General features: G+C 45.4%; 1 long non-coding RNA gene across 1 annotated transcript; it reads left to right on the forward strand.

The window, feature by feature from the left end:
• The first annotated feature begins 6,246 nt into the window (after nucleotides 1–6,246).
• LOC130542166 (uncharacterized) lies at nucleotides 6,247–10,576 on the forward strand. Its single transcript, XR_008956525.1, has 2 exons — nucleotides 6,247–6,769; nucleotides 7,040–10,576. It is a non-coding gene; the product is annotated as an uncharacterized LOC130542166 (long non-coding RNA).
• Nucleotides 10,577–13,858: the final 3,282 nt, after the last annotated feature.

Below are 13,858 nucleotides of genomic sequence, written 5' to 3' on the forward strand. Positions count from 1 at the left end.
AAAGCTCATAGACGGGAAGAGAGAGACCCTGCATGGGTGACTATCTTAGAAGCAAAATAAGTGCATGGGAAAACTAAATGTAACAAAACCTGCCCGTTTCTGAATTTCTGGCCACAGTTAGTGGGAGGAATTCAAGGCTGTGATGTTTGGCTTGAAATATCCCAGGCTGATTTTTCTTTGTGATGGATGACGCTCTGTTAATGACGAAGTGACGAAGCGTCCCTTTTAGCATGCTGCCAGCCTCCCAACGGTCGCCCAGCTACTTCTGTTTTATCCTCACAAAAGCATACGAGACAAAGACATAACTCAGGAAGCTTAACCCTCTTGCACAGACCTCACAGGTGTATGGAGGAGGCTTGAGCCAAATTTATGTCAGAGCAAGCTAAGCAAATGGATTGTCTGTGGCTAATTGCCTCTGGAATATGGATCATAAAAATGCAATAAAGGAGGAATCAAAATCAACACACATAAAAAAGCTCAAAAAAAAGGTTAAGCCATTTGGTTTTTGAAAGGACAGAATTATCTGATATACGCAGTGTTTTGTTGCCTTGGTGAAAACCCCCCGGCTTCTGCCCTCAGAGTTTGACAGAAACAGCTCTTGCAAAGGTCACTGGTTATCTCCGCGTCACCAAATGAAAAAGGCATTTTCTCTTCCTCCTTTTTTTGAATTTCTAGCAACATTTGATGTGATGGACTGACTACTTCCTACTTCCTGAAACACTTTATTCCCTGGTCTCTACAATATCCCATTTTTCTGGTTTTTCTTGCACCATGCTGGATGATCTCTTACACCTGTTTGCTGGGTCCTCCTTTCTATAGAAATATTGAATGTTGCCTTTCCACTGAGTTCCTATCCAGGTTGATGGCTTCAATTACTGTCTGGTTGCTAATGCCTTTTCATTTGAGATTTCCGGCTCAGGCTCCTAGTATCCAAGTGTTTGTATTAGACATTGCCGCTTGGATGTTTCAAAGCATATTTAATTCAACATGTTACCAATGGGACTCTGGTTTCTCTTGCTCCCTCCCTGTGCACCCACCATTGTGCCCAGTACTTGCCCCTTTTTAAGGCCCATAGCTCAGTGAAGGGCTCCTTTATCTACCTATCTTCACCAGATGTTTGGGGAAACCTTGCCATGTATCAAAAAGGCAGACCATGGCTATTTCTCCAAACATCCCCAGAAAGACCTGTGATCTATCACCAGGACAACTGTACTTTGGGGAATGGAAAAGATCCAGATTTTCTGGGGATTATAAAATAATCTCTCTGATAGGATGTTAATCCCTAGAGACCAAAATATCATGATGGTCTGTTGGCCAAAGCAAAGCAGCAGGTGATAGCCTGGCGGCATGAATCCATTTCTCAGAGGATCCAGTTAGGCCGTGAGCTTATCTGTGGCTATTTACAAAGTCTTGGAGACTATAAATATATTTAACAACCATCAGAATCCCCACAGAGGTCTTACCGTCAGAGCAAGCACTATTACGGTAGCAAGGACCCAAATGGAAATTCCTGGATACGCCCTCATCTTCCAAACAGTAAACAGAATGACATGGGAGAGTAATGGAGATTTGTGTCTCCATCAAGATGTCAAGATGCAGAAGTGGGGATTCCTGTCACACCCTCCTCTAACTCACTCCTTTGGCTGGTAGAAAAGCCAGATGGATCTTGCAGAATGACTTGGATTATCACAAACTTAATCAGGAGTGATAACAATCACAGCTGCTGTACCAGATGTAGAATGTTCACAGGAATAAATCAACATAGCCTCTGGCCACTAATACGCACCATGCACCCACTGATGGAGTAAACTTTCTTTGCAATGCCCATCGGTAAAGATAACCAGAGGAGGTTTGCCTTCATCTGCCAGGGAAGCCATAGGCCTTCATTGCCATACCACAGGGCTATGCCCAACCTCCTGCTTTTCGGCACAATTCTGGAGGAGCCTGATTATCCCATGTATTCTTATCACACTGGTCTGTTACATCAGTAACTTCATGTTAAATGGACGTCGGAGACAGTGTTTACAAGCAGCCTAATTGCCAGCATGAGGGGATAATCACTCGGGATCTCCAGATGTCTGCCAGGTTGGGGAGTTCCTCAGGGTCTACTCATCTCCCATGTAAAGATGTCTCCTTCAAAGTAAGAGGCCAGTTGCGGGAGCAGAGCTCTGAGAGGATCTCTCTGGATTCTGGCACAAGATAGATCACGTCGGATTTGCTGCTCTGCCTCCAGGTAGCCTTCAATTTCTAAGCTTTGAAAAGAATCGGGAGGAGAAGGCTGTGCACAGAGCTGAGGTATGGTGAAAACAGTCTTGCTACCTGGACCTTAATCCCTAGTAGACCCAATGGTACCTAGAAGTATCTGTGGTAGAGGGAGGCGATGCCTTTTGGAGGTTCTGGCAATCTCCAGCAGCAGACGGACACACAGGCCTAGGGGTTTTGAGGAAGACCACGCCCACTCCTGATCACAATATTCTGCATTTGAAAAGCTGGTCCTGGTTTGCTCCTGGACCCGGGTGGAAACTGAATATCTGACCTGGGGATATCGGGAACTATGCTGTTATGCTTTGACATAACCCGTCAAAATTGGGGTTTATACAAAGCATTGGGTCATAAAAGTTTATTTTGAATATGCACAGCAGCATTTTGTTACAATGTGAAAATTGTATATGCAAGACTGGCCATGGGCAGGTGCACCAGGCACAGATAAATTGCCCGGGATTGACTCCCACAGGCCCTGCTCCTGTGGCTTTGCTGCCTGTCCCTCATCACATATGAAGGGGCCTCCTAGGGAGTTCCCTATAATGAGTTAATGGAGAAGGGAACGTGTTTTCCTGGCTTCCAGGTAGGTCATCACAGCACATCTGTGCCGGCTGAGTTGATGGCTGCTCTACCCCAGCCCCTGCGGGATGGTCAAGAAAGTTAGGGCACACACCTCCAACAGTCCGCTGGTTGTCCAGTCCATGGAAGGAGAAATGGCCTGATGTTCAGATCTGATTCTTAGACAGTGGCTACTTGGAAGACTGGTGACCAGGAGGCGAGGGAAGAGGAGTGAGGAAGGAGCATTCAGAATGGTGACAGAAAGTGAAGATCCCATGTCTTGCAGAGATATGCCAACTAGAGGACACTCATTTCTCAGGAAGCCCTCAGGAGACAAAGTGACCTCTCGTGTGACAGAAGACTGCCTTTTCCTGCAGGTGCTCTGAGTTGCCCTGGACACCTTGCACAAGTGTCCCCGCAGCAACAATGGGGATCTTGTGCAAGACTAATGACATGGACTCCCTTGAACCAAGCCCCGTGTGGCTTCAGCCACTTCTAGGTCCCAACCTGCCAACATAAGAGGCCAACGTTGAATGCTTGATATGGCCTTTCTCAGGGGAGAAACTCGGCCACATGTTGGATATTATAGTAGAATTGTTTCATTGTGGAGGGGGCTGTGATTTGTCCTAGAAGACCTTCCAAATACTCATCTGTCAACCCTACCCATAAAATTTGTGCCAGCATCATTTGTGGACTTACAGAATGCCTTAAATCACGAGCATATCACTGCAGAGACCATTGCCTGAGACTTAGGAACTCCTATTTTGACAAAGGGACTTTGGCACTGGTCTCACTGCCACTCAGAAGCAGCTGACATGATACCGTGGTGAGTTCGATGAATGCTAAATTATGGCATCAATTAGGAGGGAATATCCTACAAGGTTAGGACACTGCCCTTCAATGCATAGCACAAGCCTTTACACTAGGACCAAGGTATGACATTCTTTTTCCCAGCAGCCAAACTCTGTGGGTCCAGGAGCCAAGGGGCGGAAGCAGGAATCCTGTCTCACTGTCACATCTCACTACCCAGTTTCAGAGGTTTGCCTCACATCTGTGCAGTCTTGGGCTTCCGGTATCTGGAGACGCAGTGTCCAAGGGAGGAATGCTTTTGGGAACACTGCCATGGCTTTGTTGAGCTACAAGCTAAGGCTGCCTTTTAGCCTTTGGGGCATAGAAGGAGGAACATAGGAGGTCACTGTACTACTCGGTATGGTTCATCTCAATCACTAAGGGAAAATTGGGTTGATTGCACATGGTGATGGGTGGGCGGTTGTGAAACCCCAGGTTCACTGAGTTGCCACCTACTGCTTCTGTATCTCATCACTGTGGTCAAGGGAAGCAATAGGAGCTAAACAGACGCATGTCCACTAGTGATTTACACCCGTTGTTGGTAGGCTCTAGGAAAAAACAAACGAGCAAAACATTTTGTGAGCCAACACGCCATGCCAGCTGGAGATAAGGGGGATGTTTGGTGAGAGAGGGAAGCTGGGATGGTGAACTTAGGCCGTGTGAAGGAGGCTCTGCAGCGCCTCTGTTGCATATCTATCCTTTCTTGCTCCCCCATGCGTTCCCCCACCCCCACACTACTTTTCACAAAGGACTCTGGTTATGGATGATATTGTCTTTTTGGTTCTTAATGGAAGCTTGATTAAATGGACATGATTCTATGAGGAGCCAGTGGTTGATGGGAAATGAGTTTCACTTTGTTGGGTGTGCAAAATTTTCCATGAAAAAGGACAGATGGTACGTTAAGTGGTGAAAGGGGAAATCATGCTGGTGATTGTCCTCATGTCCCCTCCAAAGCCAGGTCCTGCCACTTTCTGTCCTGTCTCTGCTCTGTGACACTCACCTCCATGGACTGTATCGTCTGGTCTTTTTGGCCTCCTTAATCAACACAGCCATGGAGACACATGGAAGGAAAGAGAGCGGGGGTTTCCTCCTATTCCCTTGCTGCTGACGCAAGGCTTTGGCTGGGTGTGTGCACGTTCAGCCCCAGCTCTCTACAGAGACACTCCCGCATGGAAGCGGCCATCAGTGGGTCTGGCAAAACCCACTTCGGGGCAGGGCTCATAACTACCATTGCTTGTTTTCACGACTTCACTGTTGGTTTTCTCAACACTCTCTATAATGTTATAGATATCCTTGTTATTAATGTCTTCAATTAATCCTCGTTAATGTGCCATCTGTTTCCTGCAGGACACTGGCAGATACACTTCATAGATAGTTCTTAAATCTGCCTACTTTTCTCCGTCTCTACCCATATTGGTGAGTTTGGGCTGCTACAGCGAGATGTCACAGCCCGGGTGGCTTACACCATGATGACTTACAGCTCACAGTTTTAGAGGCTGGACACCCCAGATCAAGGTGCTGGCCGATTCAGTTCCCATGAGAGCTCACTTCCTGGCTTGTAGACAGCCACCTTCTCGTTGTCCTTGCATGATGGACAGAATGAGCTCTGGTCTCTCCTTAGCTTCCTATAAGGACAACATTTCCATCGTGGGGCTCCACCCTCATGGCCTCATCTGAACCGATCACCTCCCAAAGGCTTCACCTCCAAATACCATCACATTAGGAATTAGGCTTCAACACACAAGTTTTGGGGGACACAGATATTCAGTCCATAACACTACTGTTACCAGCCTACCCCAACATTAGCCTCAACTCTAGTCTTCCTACTGCTGCTAAAGACACAGTCTACTCTTACCACCTTCCCGCTCTGAGCATGTGTGGTAGATGGTTAGTGTCCCCAAGCATCACTTCTCCAGGGTACCGTTAGACATCCCTGCGGTGATTCCAGTAGCATGTGCAGAGTATGCGTCCCGCCTCATTGGCTTTGCTCCGACCAGTGGAAAGCTATAGGCTGGAATGCTGGAGGAGAGGCTAATGTGCTCCTGTGACTCGAGCTGGCCAAGTTCACTTCTGCCATCCAATGAGAGGAGCCAGCCCCGGCGGGCTACAGAATGAGAGCTCCACGTGAGAAGCAGACCCGAAACCACCCTACAGCCTGGGGGCACACTGAGCCCATTGTAGCAAAGTCCATGAGACATACTGGCTTTTAAAAGTGGGTAGCTGGAAGTTACCTAATTTCCATCAAGGTAGGAGTGTATAAGTAACCTATTAACCTATGCATAATAGTCACAGACTTTATACAATGCAAAGATGATTGCAATAACCTGGGATCTACTGAAAAGTACACCATTAAGTGGAACAGGTTATAAATTATATACTTCATACATAAGAGGCCACACATAGAAGAAAGGTTGGAAAGAAAAAAAATGCTAATAGCCATTGCATTTTTGAAGAAAAAGTATTTCACAATTTCTTCGTATTTGAGGCAACTTAATGGAGCAGAAAGAGCAAAGGTTTTGAAATCACGCAGTCCTGAGCTTGAATCCCCACTTAGCCAATCCTTAGCTCTATGATGTCAGAGGTTATTGAACTTCTCCAAGCTTCTGTGCTCTTAGCTGTTTCCTTCTCTTTAGCCTGTTTATCTCAGAAATCTATTGAGTGGATAGACGAGAAAAATGTATGTAAAACACCTGTAGCTAGATGTTCTCTATTTTCTTCTTATTTTATCACTCGTTATTTTTTATAAAGAGAAAACAGAGGGAAGGAAAGGAAGGAAAGAAGGGGGGAGGGGAGGAAGGAAGGAAGGAAGGAAGGAAGGAAGGAAGGAAGGAAGGAAGGGAGGGCTTTTCTTCAAATGAAGTAAATCACGGTCTTTCCGAGAGGGAGTTACCAAGTGAACACCATTGCAAAGATACACCCTCTCTCTAAGCAATAATAGAAATACAGATTTTCTTTTGAATTGGAATGTCTGGTAGTGACAGCCAGTACTCTCTGTTTTTTAAAAGTTCCACAGGACTTGTGGCTCGCCGTTGAGCGTCACTGATGGAAGCTCCGGAAGAACTAGTGTCACCTCGTGGGAAGCTTCAAGGCAGATTGACTGGTGGGTCCTGGGGTGCGTGGGTCTGCTTGTCATGCTTCCAGGTAGTTCCGGCTTCTGAGAACTGGCTGAGAAACCCGGCCAGTCTTGTCCACATGTCCATTTGTGAAAATGAAGACAAAAAGACAAGGAAGAGTAAACTAAGAGTGCTTTTGAAAGGCTCTGACCCCCATCCTGTCCTGTTTAAAGAACAAACCCAACAAAACAGATGGGTCGGGTTGGGTTTTTACCCTGGGAGCCGCCTCTTCTTCATTTCCTGTGCTCTGTGTGTAGACAGGACAGGATGTCATCGCACGAAGTAACCTATCAACCAGATGGTTCGTGATGGAGGTTTCTGATGCAGAAAGCTTCAGGGACCACGGGGCAAAATGTGAAATGAATTCCGGGTGAAGAGCTGTGGCCCAGAGCAAGTATGTGCGGATCAGGAGTGGAGTGGCCAGTACAGCTCCGCATATGGGCAGAGTCTGCTCGTCGTAGGGAATGGCGAGGTCCGTTTGCTGGTGAGCAGCCCCGAATAATAGCATTCGTCCGGGAAGGAAACGAGTGGGTGGCTCCAGCTGCCCTTGGAGGGAATCCCATTCGTCAGGCAGCTTGGGTGAAGCAGCCGGCACAGCTCTGGACGGTGCCTGTGAACGGGGACTTAGCAAACAGGCGGGCTGGAACACAGCCCCCAGCACAAAGCTGGCACGGGGGAAAATGTGGGTGATTCCCAGAGCAAAGGTATAAATCCCCAGCGAGCCAGAGACAGACCTGGTAAACAACAGATCCGGGGGATTTTACGCTCTGAATTTGTTTAGCACCAGGAGTCCCTACCTGTTGGAAATCGTCAGAATTGTTACAACTGTAGAAAAGACATGTAGAATGTTTCAGGTTTCAAATTGCACAATTTCATATTTAGTGTTTCATATTTAATATGCTTAATATTTCGTGAAGTCTATTACATTGGAACATAGTCATAAAGGCAGGGATTTGACTCCTGATTCCTCTAAGTAAAATCACAGAAACATTGCGTTAGACGTGATGGCTTAAATAATAACACAGTAAGTACCCGGGAAACGTGATTAATTTATTAACTGTGTGCTAGAGGTTACAAAGATCATCAGATTCCTAGTCACTCAAATGGGTAAGCTGCCTTTATTCGACTATTTTAAGAATGAAAATCGCAAAAAGTAGTCAGTGGTTTGAGATAATAATGAACTCTGGAGAGAGATTTATCTCCTAAGCCTTAGTCCCCTGCCACAGTTCCCATCACTCGTGGAGAAACCGAAAGTACTCTGATCTTCCAGCACCTCCTCCGAGCCCCAATTCTGTTCTGGAGGTTGCTTTCTAAGTGAGACAAAGCCTTTTTATTCATCATTGGAGGGAATTATCGGTCTCCTTGGCTTGTTTTGCAACTCCCTTGAACACAAAAGTTGCTATGACATTTCTTATCACCCTCGCCCCTTGTGAATATTTATCTTTGGTTTTTAAGAAAGCATCGAAACCTCTCTGCAGAAAATTCTGACCTCACCATGCCTTTCAAAGCAGAGGCTTGAATCACGACTGAGGGTTGGCCACCTATCATTTCCACACCCCTCATTTGTTTTCTGTCTTCTCGGCTGAAAGTAAGCTTTATGAGTTCTGCAGAACATACCCTCTGATATAAATACACAGGCAACTTGGACCCAAAGTCTGACTGAGAGGAACGGGGAGTGGACGTCAACCAGAGCAAGTGGTCTTCAAGCATCCATTAGGCTGGGTCTACCCAGGGCAGCGAATCGTCCACACATTTATCTGAGGAATGGAGACTGAGGAATACATAGCTTTGGGCTGCTGTTCTTGATGGTCTGGGTAAATCATCCTAGAAAATTATCTGACTCTTTTATTTTTTCATTGTAGACAAATACTTGAGTTTGGAGGGAAAGTAAAGTATTGCTGATAAATGTCACTACTGAATGTTTCTACGTTTTCATCTTTCGTGCCCAGAATGGTCAAGTACCAAGTTGACCTCAGTGTTTTACCACGACTTCTTTCTTACTCTGATGAAACCACGTACCACACCTGCCTGCAGAGCCAGCGGTGTAGACCGTCTGTTCCTCTATGGGCCTGAGCCGCTTGTCTCTGTGGTCGTTGTGCTAACCTGCATGGAAGCCTGTGCGTCCTATCAGGGGAGCGGCATGGTGTCGGGATGAGGAGTCTTGTGTTCGAATACTGACTCGGCCAGTCTACTGCGTGCTCCTGGCAAAGCACCTTAATACGTCTCACCAGGTTTGTTTTTTTTGGTAGAGTAAGATGATGGGGTAAATGAGTTCTGATCTCTATCCATCCCTCTCTCCATCCTGTCCTCATGGAGTTTTTTAAGCAGCATGTACAAAGCATTTTTGGTAGCCCTTCTGACGTGCGGATAGCTATCGTCTTCGTCCGTCTAAACGCGCACGGATCGTGTGTGGTCCTGTGCGTTTCAGGCGTCAGGTATGGGATCTAGCGAACCTCCATGGTCATGTGCCCTCGCGTGTGCCGGGATCACGCTATTTACTGGGACGACTACATTTGCTCTGCTTCCGCAGTGTTGGGTCCAGCGGTGGGAGAGATACGTAGGCAAAAGGAAGTGCAAATAGGCAAAGAAGGGAGTTGACACCCAGCCTTCCACCTGATAATGTATTCGCTTTGTCTTCTGCCTGAGAGCTGTTTTCTTTCCTTAGAAATCATTTAAATCAGGCAAGAGAAGCAAGTCTGGCTTTATTTGCAAATTATATGGCCTATTCCTCTTTATTTTGCCTCGGACACTGTTCACACTGCATCGTTGTCCTTTGGTGCGGAAGCACACATCGAACTATTGGCGACAGGACCGTGTTCACAGGTGTGAGTGCCCCTCCTTGATGCCGGTTGGATGAATGATGCTGCTGATCAGCATTGTAGTTCCTCTTTAAATGACGGGAAGTCAGCGTTCGGAATTCCTAGTTTCACCCATGACTTTATCCAATGAAAACCAATTTTAAGGTGTCTATTTTCCAAACAAGGGAGTTTCTCTGTCTCACAGCATGAACAATGAAGCCACTTATGTTTTGATCATCCCAAACATGCATTTTTTTTTAAAGATTTTATTTATTTATTCGACAGAGAGAGAGACAGCCAGCGAGAGAGGGAACACAAGCAGGGGGAGTGGGAGAGGAAGAAGCAGGCTCATAGGGGAAGAGCCTGATGTGGGGCTCGATCCCATAACGCTGGGATCATGCCCTGAGCCGAAGGCAGGAGCTTAACCGCTGTGCCACCCAGGCGCCCCACCAAACATGCATTTTCTGTACATAAATTTTATCTTTAAGAGTTTGACCTACTTCTGAAGCAAGGGCACTTTTATCCTGTGCTTCAAAGTTCTTTAAGGCCAGCTTTGGGAAGAAGAAATGCAAATGCACTGGGGCTCGAAGTCTGGATTTCAGCCCTGGTCCTATCGCTTCTGTTATTGCTTTTAGCTTCTTAGGGGTAGAGTGGAAGAAATTCTCCTCCTACCCAAAATACCTCACCTAATTTTTTGAGAATCAAATTTAAAAAATGTGCGAATGTTTTGAAAGCTATGAGGAGCTGCCTTGTTACAAATCCTCATTTGCAAATAAAATTCACCGTACAGGGGACATTCGTCCGTTGCATGCTGCAGGTACCGCGTTTGGCTTCTATATGTGAATGTGACCCTGAGATTGAGTCTTGTTATTCCTGTTATGGAACTGTGTTATAAACATACAGTGTGTTTATTCCAGAAATTTAATTTGTTATGAGATAAGTAACAGGACAAATATATTCCAAAGGCACCATTAATAAAGTATTTTTAGAACAACAGAGCAATTATTCTCGGATTTCTTTTAAGTGTGAAATTCTTTACTAGAATTCTGTTTAAGTGTATCCAGTGATATCCTAATGACATGCCAAGAAGGAGTGGTCTGTATTCCACTCAAAGGCCTCAGTATCGATGACATCTATTCCCACTTCTGGCTAATAAGAAGGTGTCAACAAAATTGAATTCCAGTGGGCTTTCAGGTTAGCTACAAAAAAGCATTGCACACAACCCATAATACTTGAGTGACCATTTACTCAACAAATATTGGCCATCAGGTGTATTCCAGACTGAATTCAGGACCCAGAGATTCAAAAATAACATCCACACAGCCTTTGCCCTCCAGGAAAACTCTGTCTCCTGGGGAAGAGTAGATGAATAATATATAAATGAGCAAGAATGGCGCCATGTAGCAGACATCACGATTCAGGTGTGGGGAGAGGGGTGTGTGGGAGCAGTGAGGACAGCATTATCCGTGCTCTTGAGTCCTTTTTATTTAAAGATTTTATTTATTCGAGAGAGAGAATGCAAGAGAGACAGAGCATGAGTGGAGAGGGAGGGGTAGAGAGAGAGGGAGAAGCAGGCTCTCCACTAAGCAAGGAGTGGGGCTCGATCCCAGGACCCTGAGATCACGACCTGAGCTAAAGGCAGACGCTTAACCAACGGAGCCCCCTAGGCGTCCGCGTGCCCCTGAGTCTTGATAAAAATTGTCTTAAAAAGTGAACTCTCCAATGGACACGGACAGTGATGCTACCTCGTGTTACGTAGCTGCCAGCATAACTGGGGAGTCCTCAGCAAGCATCCTCTCCGACGTTAGCAGGAACTGCTCGCGAGCAGCTATGCGCACCTGCTTGAATGATTTTAAGCCAAGGGGAAATGGGGTTGGGTGTTGGTGACTGTCAGATATATCTTAAAGCTCATGGCAGCATTTCAGAAAACTATTCAAAATACACTCTGTTACGTGGGGGTCACCAGGTGATGTATGGAAGTGTTGAATCACTATATTGTACACCTAAACTATATAAGACTGCATGTTAACTAACTGGAATTGAAGTAAAAAACTTGAAAAAAGACAAAAAAATACCGTCTGTTCTCATTGGCTGCTTCCTCTCCTCCCACCCCACCTAGACCTCTGTGGAGTGAGTTTTGAGTTTTCTTAGAGTGCCGTCCTATTTGATCGTAGGGTGCATTGAAGAATAACAAGGAAATCCCCACTTCAGATGATTGAGTCATGACTCTCTGAGTTCAGAATAGAGCTGTTTAGACCTCAGTGTTGCCCTGAGAAGGAATCTCCTTTGCAGCAACACTACTCACCCCAACTTCTATCTCAGTAAGTGGTGAGGGCATTATATGCCTCACAAGGCCCCACAGAGCATCCGCTCTCTCTTCTAAATAGCATCTCTCAAAGTATTGAGGACAATAGGTCTACTCTAACCTTTTCTTCCCCGAACCAAAGATCCCCAGTTTCTTCAACTTATTTGTCTAGTGACTTTGATTTACATTCTTTTTAGCCATCACAGTATTTTTTAATATGTTCTTTTTTGTGTCATTTTTTAGTAGTCTATTTAAGTAATGTCTACAGCCAAAATGGGGCTCAAAGTCACAACCCTGAGATCAAGCATCACATGCTCTTCTGACTGAGTCAGCCAGGAGCCCCAATATGTTCTTCTAAACTTCCTAATATTTCTCTTAAAATGCAGTCTATTAATTAAGAATATCAGATGTAAATGATGGAAACCCAATTCAAATTGATAGAAGTAAATAAGAGCCAAACAAAAACTGGGGCGGGGGACACACTAATTCATGAAGCTTCAGAAGCCAAGAGTGCAGCAGTCTTTGGCTATGAGTAAATCCACGTGCTCTAAGGACGCCATCAGGAATCGATCAGACTGTGTTTCCTGTGTCGATTGATTCTCAGGTAGGCTGTCTCCAAGCAGTAAAAAGATGGCTTCCAGGAGGTGGAGACCAGCATTTGGCAACCCCCAGACAGAACACCTGTTTTGTACGAGTTTCAGCAAAGGCTTGGGATTGAGTTGAATTACAATGGATTGGGTCATTTACCCAAGAAAATGAGGCTTGAGTCACATGCCTACTCTTGGAAATGAGTTGGAATGAAATCTAAAGCACATGGATTGACAGTTCAGAAAGAGTAGCTTTGATTGCTGGAAGAAGGGAGATGAATGGTCATGAGGGCAGAAGCAACCCATGTCCGCCACATACGGCACTGTGGCCTTGATCTCATCTCTGCGAACTCACGCCAGCAAATGTGCTACAAAGAAGCATAAATGAAGCTCAGGGTGGTGGCAACTCTTCCAGAATTCTAATTCCACTAATCCCGCTTACCTTATAGTCATCAAAATCCCTACCTTGGCAAAGAGCTAACTTCTTTTATCCCTTTGGAAAGAATTGTACACAATTGATGAGTAATAAACATGGCAGAAATGGAAAGGAAGGGGCGCCTGGGTGGTACAGTCGTTAAGCGTCTGCCTTCGGCTCAGGGGCGTTATGGGATCGAGCCCCACATCAGGCTCCTCCTCTAGGAGCCTGCTTCTTCCTCTCCCACTCCCCCTGCTTGTGTTCCCTCTCTTGCTGTCTCTGTCTGTATCTCTGTCAAATAAATAAATAAATAAATCTTTAAAAAAAAAAAAAAGAAAAGAAATGGAAAGGAAGTCTGCCTTCGGCTCAGGTCATGATCCCAGGGTCCTGGGATGGAGCCCCGCATCAGACTCCCTGCTCAGCAGGAGTCTGCTTCTCCCTCTCCTTCTGCCCCTTCCCCTCTGCTCATGCTCTGTCTCTCACTTTCTCTCTCTCAAAAAACTAAATAAAATCTAAAAAAAAAAAAAAAGAAAGAAATGGAGGTAAAGCAGCAGCTGCCATGTGTGATGTTTTTAATCCTAACTTGAAGGTTTTGAAAGGATGAGCTTTATTTTCCATTGGTCCTGGCATTCAACAATCCCTTCCTATCTTTAACCACGTTTTATTAAAAAACATTTAAATCTTGAAATCAGAATTCCATCATTAACTTCCAGGTTTAACTAAAACTGATAATTACATTTAATTATATTTTATCTGCTTGTTTAATTTTTTAATGTTTCCCTTCTTTCCTGGACCTGTTAGCCTTCTTCAAACTTCTTCCCCCTTTACCTTGGGTAATATGGTTATTTCCAATGGTTCTTCTCCATGCAAGGTATTATGGAAAAGTTCATTTTCGGCCTATGGACATCATTTTTTATTTTGTTTCCAGGTCGAGTGGCCATGAGCACAAAAAGGAAAATGAAAGCTACCCA

Source organism: Ursus arctos, unplaced genomic scaffold, assembly GCF_023065955.2.
Source record: "Ursus arctos isolate Adak ecotype North America unplaced genomic scaffold, UrsArc2.0 scaffold_30, whole genome shotgun sequence".
NCBI classification, from domain to species: Eukaryota; Metazoa; Chordata; class Mammalia; order Carnivora; family Ursidae; genus Ursus; species Ursus arctos.